Raw genomic sequence first — 9,172 nt, 5'->3', positions numbered from 1 at the left:
TGTTGGTCATTAATTTGTCGTTGGTTATTAATGGGCTGAGAGGAATTAACGCAGTTGATTGCACGCGGTGTTAACGGAGTATGCGGGATATTAATGAGCTGTTGGGGTATTAATATTAATGTTATACATTGGGGTAATAAGGCGGTGTGGGGTTATAATGAGTTGTTGGGTATTAATTGGGTGAGGGGAATTAACGCAGTGTGGTGTATTAATGGGGTATGGTGTATTAGTGCTTTATGTTGGGTATTAATGGGGTGTGTGAGATTTTAACGGGGTGCGGGTTATTAATGGTGTCTGTGGCAATAATGAAGTGCAGGGTATTAAAGATTTGTTGTACTAAAGTGGTGTGGGGTATTAATGGAGATTGTTTGGGCATGAATGTGGTACGGGTATGAATGAGATTTGGTTTATTAGTGGGTTTGGGCATATTAATGGCTTGTGTGGGGTATTAATGAAGTTTGATGTGTATCAATGAGCTGTGTGGCTTACTAATGTTATGTAATGGGGTGCTGAGGCGGTGTGGGGTATCAATGAATTGTTGGGGTACTCATATGGTGTGTTGTATTAATGGGGTGTTGTTGATTAATGGTTGGATATTATTGGGGTGCGAAGCATTATAACAATATTAATCGTAATAATCCTTGCGTTTTGATATAGCGCTTTACACATTTTGTCGACGTCTCAAAACAGAATATACTGTAAATTGAATTGACTGTATATTTGTGGGCTACAACCCTTAGCTTATTGCACACAGCCGTGCCCTAGAAATATTCGTGGATTGAACTGAATGATTGTTAATAATGTTTTTGGTGAGGGAGTAGTATCAGGTATGATGAGTAAGGAAACTTGCCCACAGTTTGGTTCTGCCGGGAATTGAACCCAGGTGATTCACTTGGAAAGCGAGTGCTCTAACCATTGAGCTACACGACTCCATTGATGTGGTGTTATTCGGTTGTGTTGGGTATTGCTGTGGTGTGTGGAGTATTAATTGTTTTGAGGTGTATTAATTGGCTGGATGTTGCATTGTTGATACGTAGTGTAATAGTGGGGTGTGCAGTATCAATGGAATGAGGGACATCAATGGGGTATTAATTGAGTTTGATATTAATGCGCTCTGCGGCATTAATGTGGTGTATTAATAACATGTGTGTTATGAAATGGGTGTGGTACTAATGGGGTGTGTGGCATTAAAGGAGCGTGTGGCATTAATGAAGGGTGTGATATTAATGTGGTATATGGCCTTACACACACATCAAAATTATATTTATAGAGCGCCTTTCACGTCGCGAGTACGTCCCAAAGGACGTGTAGGCAGCTCGGAAAGCCGATTGGAGGGGATCAAGGAGAGAGTGGGAGGAAGGGAAAAAGCGAAGCTGGGAGGCAATGGCTCTCTCAAGGACCTTGAGTAGGTAAGGGAGTTTTGAGATGGGCCGATAGATAGATAGCTGTGATGGGTCAAGTGAAGGTTTCTTCAAGGTGGGGTTGACAATGTAGGTTTTCAGCGTGGGAGAAACATTTCCAGATGAGTGATGTTTTCGGAATATTAATGGGGATTTTTAGCTGTTAATGGGGTGGTACTAATGGGGTGTGTGGCATATTAATGGGGTGTGGGTTATCAATGGAGTGTGGGGTATTAATGGGCTGTGGGGTTTTGATGGGGATTGCGGTAATAATTGAAGGTGGAGTATCAATGGGACGTGGGATATTCATTATGTGTTGGATATAACATTCATATAAATGTGATATTAATGTGCACTTTGGTATTGAAGTTGTGTGTGGTATTGATAGGGTGTGTGGTATTAATGGCTGTTGGGGATATTAATGGGAGTGTGGGACATTAATGGTGTTTATGAGGCATTAGTGGGGTGGGGCTATTAATGCGGTGTGTTACATCAATGTGGTGTGTGGTATTAACCTCATGTGTAGTATTATGCTGGTATTAATGTGTTTGGGTGATACTGACGGGTTTGTCCGTAATGCGGTATATGGTATATCAGATGGGGTGCGGGATATTAATGGGGTGTGGGGTAATAATGGTGTGTGGGGTATTAATGGAGTTCGTGTGTTACTAATTTAGTTTACTTGTCATTAATGGGGTGTGTGATGTCGATGGGCCCTCAATGGATAGTGTGGAGAATTAACTGTGTGTGTGTGGTATACTGAGGGGAAGTATTAGGTACCAATATGGTGTGAGGTACGAATGCAGTGGGCAGTATTAAGGGTGTGGGTGATATTAATGAAGTGTGGTGTATTATTGGGATGTGTGCTATTAAAAATATGTGGGGTATTAATGCGAAGTGGAAATAAATTGGGTATTTTGGATATTAATGCGGTGTGAGTTATTAATGCGGTGTGTGTTTTTGATGGTTGTGTGGTAATAATGGGTTTTGCGGTATTAGTTTTGCGTGGGGTTTTAATATGTCTGCGGGATATGCATGGGTTGCGTGGTATATTAACTTGCATTTTGGTATTAATGGTGTGTTGGTTTTTATGGGGTGTTAGTATTAATGGGCAGTTTGGGATATTAATGGTGAGGAATGGGTATCACTGGTGTGTGTGAAGTATTAATGAGGTATTTTTTGTATCAGTGCGCTGTGTGTTACTAATGGAATATGTATTACTAATCGGGTTTTAGTGGAGTTCGTGGTGTATTAGTGTGTTGTGCTAATACGTGTATGGGGTTTTACTGCGGTGTGGGGTAATAATGGTCTGTGTGGTATTAATTGGGTGAGCGATATGAATGGGATGTGTGGGTGTCAATTGTGTTGTGGGATGTTGATCGAGTTTGGTGTATTAATGATCGGTGTGGGATACTAATAGAGTTTATGGGCTATTAAAGGGCAGTATTGGGTATTAATAGGATACGATGGGATGTTAAGGCAGTGTGGAGAACTCATCAATTGTTGAATATTAATGGGGTGAGGGTTGTGAATGGGGTGAGTTGTATTAATACCGTGTTATATTAAAGTCATGTGGTGTATTAATAGATTGTGTTTGGCATGAATGGGATGTGCAGGTTTTTAATCGTGTATGGGGTAATAATTAGGTTTTGTTGGCTATTCCTGTGGAATGTGATGTATTAGTGGGACTTGTGTGGGTTCTATTAATGGGTTGTGTGGCAAATTACTGGACTGATGACTGGGGTGTGCTGTATTAGTGGCATGTGGAGTATCAATGGGTTGTGGGGTATCAATTGGGGTGAGCGGTATTAATATGATATGGGGTAATAATGGGGAGTGGGTTACATTAAATGGGTTTGTGAAGTATTAGTGGGGTGTGGTGTATTATTGGGGTGCGGTATATTAATGGGGTGTGGGGTAATAATGACGTATAAGTTATTAATGGGATTTGCATAATATTAATTTGGTTTGTGGGTTATTAATGGTGTTTGTGGTATTGATGTGCTGTTAATGGAGTTTGAGGTGTTCTATGGTGTGTGTGTGCTCGACAAAGGGGTCGTATGGGGTATCAATGAAGTGTGGGGTATTAATGGGGTGGGTGCTATTAATAGGCTGAGGATTATTTTTGGGATCTTTCATACTAAAGTGTTGTGGGATATTAATGTGATATGTTCGCTATTAATGTGCTTGTGGGGTATTAATGGGCTGTGGATTATTAATGTGATATATAATTGGGTGTGTGGGTCATGAATGGTGTGTGGGGTATTAATGCGGTGAGCGAGTATAATGGGGTGTGATTTGTTAAATATGTGTGTGGTATTAAAGAAGAGTTGGGCATAAAGGTGGTGTGTATGGGTATGGAAGGGTTGTGGGTTATTGATGGAGTTTGGCGTATTAATGTGTTTTGTGGGGTATTAATATATTGTGTGGTGTATTACAGGACTATATTGGGTATTTGTGGGATATGATGGGATACTAAGGCGTAGTGTAGTACAAATCAGTTGATGGGTATTAACAGGGCGAGTGGTATTAATGGGGTGTGATATATTAATGGGATGCGTTATATTAAAGATGTGTGGTGTATTAATGTGTTGTGTTGGGTACTGATGGGGTGTGTGGAGAATTAATGGTGTGTGGGGTTTTATTGTCGTTTATTGTGTATTCCTGGGATGTGTGGAGGATTAGTGGCTTTGTGTGTGTGTTTGGGTGGGGGGTGTGGGGGTGCGGTATTAATGGGCGGTGTGGTGTTGTAGTGGTATGTGGGATATCAATGAGATGTGGGGTATTAATGGCGCGTGGTAATAATGGGGTTTGTGTTCTTAATGTTGTGAGGGGTAATAATGTGGTGTGGTGTATTGAATGTGGGTGGGTTTTAAAGTGTCGTGGGTTATTACTGATGTGTGTTGGTTATTAACGTGGTGTTGTTTACTAACGGGGTATGGATAATAATGTAATCTGGGATATTAATGGGGTGTTGATGATACTCATGGGGTTTGTGTCGTATTAACCTGGTGTATGGTGCATTCATGGGGTGCGGAATATTAATGTGTTGTGGGTAATAATGCTTTGTGGGATATAAATGGTAATTGTGTATTATTAATTTGGTTTGTGAAGTATTTTTGAAGTGTGTGATATTGCAGATGTTTTAACGGAATACGTCGTGTATTAATGAGTTGTATGGATTGGATACTTATGGGGTGTGGGGTATTAATGGGGTGTGGTGTGTTAAATATGCGGATGGTATTAAAGTGGTGTGGGGTGTTAATGGGTTGTGTGGGAATCAATCCGTTGTGGGTTATTGATGGAGGTTAGCGTATTGGTTTGTTGTGTGAGGTATTAATGGAATTTGTGGGGTACTACTGGGCTGCATGGAGCAATAATGGGATGTGATGGGATACTAAGTCGTTGTGGGGTTTTAATAGGTTGTTGGATACAAATGGGGTGAGGGTAATAATGGCGTTTGCTGTATTAATGGGTTGTGTTGGGTATTAATGTGGTGTGGGGTCTTTCAGTGGTGTTTTGGTATTAATGGCGTATTACTGGGATCTGTGGGGTATTCCTGGGGTCTGTGCAATATTAATGAGGCTTGTGGTGGTAGGGGGTGGGGGAATAGATATTATTGGGCTGCATGGTGTATTAGTGTGGTACGACAAGCCAGCTCTCGCTTGCCATGCGATTGCTGTCACCACGACCTTATACCCTGTCAAGCGCTTTGAGATGTCTCAACGATGTGATCAGGCGCTTAGTCGAATAAAACAATTATTATTATCGTGGAAATGAGCCAAATTCGGGGCCAAGTGTATTTCGTAGATTTAGAACGCTGTAAAGAGAGAAAGGCGGCGCCTCACAGCAGTCTCCAACAGCAGCTCACACTCCCAAACACGCTCACATACACTCTTCCACTCACATGCACTCTCTCACACTCACTCTTTGATACTCATACACTCTCTCACACTCACACACTCTGATGCTAAAACACACAATCTCACTCACGCACTCACTGATATTCATACACATTCTCTCACACTTACACACACTCTCAACCACTCTGATACTCACACGCACTCTCTCACAAACTCTCACACGCACACACACTCTCACACACTCACAAACCCTCTCTCACACTGACACACAATCAAACTCTCTGATACTCACACATACTCTCTGATAATCAAACACACACTCTCACTCACACAAACTCTCTCACACTCGTTGATGTTCACACGCATTATCTCACACTCACAAACAATCTCTCACACTCACACTCTCTGATACTCACACACACCTTCTCAAACTTTCACACACACTCCCAAACTCACACATACTCTCACACATCCTCTCTCACACTGACACACACTCGCTCACACTCTCTGATACTCACAAATACTCTCTCACACTCTCTGATAATCATACAATCTCTCACACTCACAATCTCTGACACTCACATCTCACACACTCACACACCCTCTCACACTCACTGATACTCACATACTCTCTGACACTCACACACTCTCTCACACTCATACACTCTGATACTCGCACACCCTTTCTCACTCACTCACACGCACACTCACACTTTCTAATACTCACTCACATTCTCTCACTGAAACTCTTTCTAACACACACTCTCACTCACATACAAAAGCTCTCTCTCGCAAACTCTCACCCTGTCACAGACTATCTATTTCTCACACTCTCGCCCGCTTATTCTCTCCCACTGACCTGACACTCCATCAGCCCCAATTGCCCAGCAGCTCAGGCCGCTCTCTGTCCGGTCGATCCTCGGCCATGTTTGATCTTCTCCTCCTTCAATCGTTACGTTGTCTCCGCCCACTCGCGCCCCGTTGGTCCGTTACGATCACCCGCCCCAGCAGCCAGAGCTTCCCATTGGTCTGTCTAATTGTCAAGCAGATGCCGAGCTCTGATAGGTCTGTGCCTACGTCAATCATCTCTAAACCTCCCCGCCTTCCGCTCATTGTTCAACCGTCACTAGGTCACCGCCCAACCACTCCCCATTGGCCCATACAAACAGCCGCCCCTTCAGCCAGAGCTTCCCAAAGGTCTGTTCACACGTGAACCGATAGTCGCGCACTGATAGGTCCAAATCCACGTTAATCATTTCCGCTCCATCCTGCCCCGCGATATCACCAGATGCCACTATTTCGCCGCCCACTCGCTTCCCATTGGCCCATTCAAACACCCGTCCATCATGCCGTAGCTTACCATTGGTCAGTTGCGTTTTCAATCAGACTACGTACTCTGTTAGGTCTGTCAACACGTCAATCATCTCCCGTCCTTTGTGCCTTGCGCACTCTCTCTGACCGTCACTCTCTCCCCGCCCACTCGCTGACAACTGTTTCCTATTAACATTCCGCAGCTCCGTATTGGTCAACCTGGCTGTCAGTCTGCTGCCCTCCGAGTCCTGCCATTAATAATAATAATAATAATAATGCTTGAATTTGATATAGCGCTTTTCACGTCGGGAAGACATCCCAAAGCGCTTCACAGAACACACTGTAAAGTGAATTGACTGTATATTTTTGGGTGAACGCAGCAGCCAATTGCGCACAGCAATGTCCCACAAAATCGTAGATTGAAAATGTCCAATTTATTATTGTTTTTGTTTTTGGAGGGATTATTATTAGGCGTGTGGATACATAAGATATCATAAGATACCATTCTCTCCTCTTTTCCCCCAGCCTGTGTTTACCAGCTGTCAATGGGAACCCGACTGGAGTTTCATTGGCATGGCTTTTCCGGGGCTTGTCATCCCTTCAATTGTTTGTAAAAATCATAACAATTCGGTCGATTCAACTCACGATAGCCACTTCACCACCTTGCAGTGTATACTGTTAAGCGCTTTCAAACATCAGGCGCTGTGGCATTGCTAGAATTATTGCTCATATTACAAACTTCTCCTTTCTTAGGACGTCCAGCGTGGAAGGCGCTGTACAAATTTACATGTCAGTCGGAACAAAGGAACTTTATCTTATGTATCAGCTCGGCAGTGTTCTTTTCTTTACGATTTTATCCTGAAAGACTATCTTGATATGTGTTCACTGAAACCTACAAAAAGACAGACACACTATGACACTACTCGCCCCCCACCACCCCACCCCCCCACACACAAAGAGACACACACATACACACACAGACACACACACAGATCGCACACATAGAGATACACACACACTCAGACCCACACACAGACACACACATGGACATACGCACACACACACACAGATAGAAAAACACACAGTCACACATACACACGGACACACACACGCAGACACGCACTCACAGAGACACACATACACCCACAGACACACGCAAAGAACAACAGACAGACACACACACACACAGAGACACACATACACCCACAGACACACACAAAGAACAACAGACACAGACACACAAACAAACATGCACACACACAGACACACACACAGACACACAGACAGACACACACACACACATACAGACACCAACACACCCTGACACACACACATAGTCAAACACACACACACAAAAACACATACAGACGGCCACACACACACACACACAGGCACATGTCCATACGCACACACACAAGCACACAGGGATAGTTTTTGAGAGAGAATCTGAATGTGTGAAAGAGAGAGAAAGAAAGAGAGAGAGAGACAGAGTTTCAGAGACAGGCCTTGTGTGGAGAGGCAGGAGGAGAACTGTGTGAGCAGAACATAATTTTAGAGCCAGTAAAGTTTCCACGAGTCGAAGGAGGAGGATAATAATACTTGCCTTTCGCACAGAGCCTTTCATGTCGCGAGGATGTCACAAGTTATGTCACACGATATTCTGTAAAGTGAAGTGACTGTCTATTTTGTGATTGAACATGGAAGCCTAGTGTAGCATCGTAACGTACCACAAACAGCCAAGGAGAGAATGAACAATTTTACTTGGAATTGTTAGCTAGGATAAAACACAAGGAAGGCGAGTCCGGTAATTTATCCAGTGATCTTCATATTTTTCCTTGTCTTTAGAGCAGGAAGAGGCAGTCATACCCCTCAACCAATCAGCCGCTCTCTCTGGTTTCGATAAAACATTCCGAATCAAATCGAAAATGAGAGCATATTTTACCATTGCTTATATTTCCATTATGTGGGTTTCAAAATGCACCTGTTCCTAAACCTTGCGGGAATGGATGCAGTTGTTTCTTTCGGAAACTTACAACTTTCTGTGATCTTGTACAGTGTCAAAATCTGTCAACACATTGCTAACAGAACAGATGCCGGGCTGCTCCTTCATGAGTCTCCAATCTGGGAAAGCGAGCTGCAGTGACGGCCCGATGGACAATTTTAAGAGTGACTGAAATCAATGAGATTCCTGAGACCTTCTGGTTCTCACTTGTGGAGATGCAGCGCAATTGACCGTTAGAAATTTCCAGAATGGAGAGCGTTTCTCAGAGAACGTCCTGATGGGGTTTAAAATATTAATTCTCCTGGACTTAATGGGAATCATCTTACCATCAGATTTCACATGAACTGTAATAATTTGCACAAATAATATCTGCCAGTTTGCTCTCTTGCAAGTTGACAGCTGAATTACAACTTCAAATACAAAATTATCTGCTCCCCATGTTGTCACTCGAGGTACTGGAGGCTCGAGACTGGCTTCCCTATCTGATTGTAATGTTCTCAAAAGCCGACACGACAGCAGGGTGGGAAACCGTGTTCTCGCGTTCGATCCATCTCATCGTAATTATGCGGTCACTCTTGTGGGCTGACGGTGTTGAT

The sequence above is a fragment of the Callorhinchus milii genome, unplaced genomic scaffold (genome assembly GCF_018977255.1).
Source record: "Callorhinchus milii isolate IMCB2004 unplaced genomic scaffold, IMCB_Cmil_1.0 Scaffold33, whole genome shotgun sequence".
In the NCBI taxonomy this organism is placed as follows: Eukaryota; Metazoa; Chordata; class Chondrichthyes; order Chimaeriformes; family Callorhinchidae; genus Callorhinchus; species Callorhinchus milii.
The sequence above is the reverse complement of the archived record's forward strand: the minus strand, read 5'-3'. Positions refer to the sequence as shown.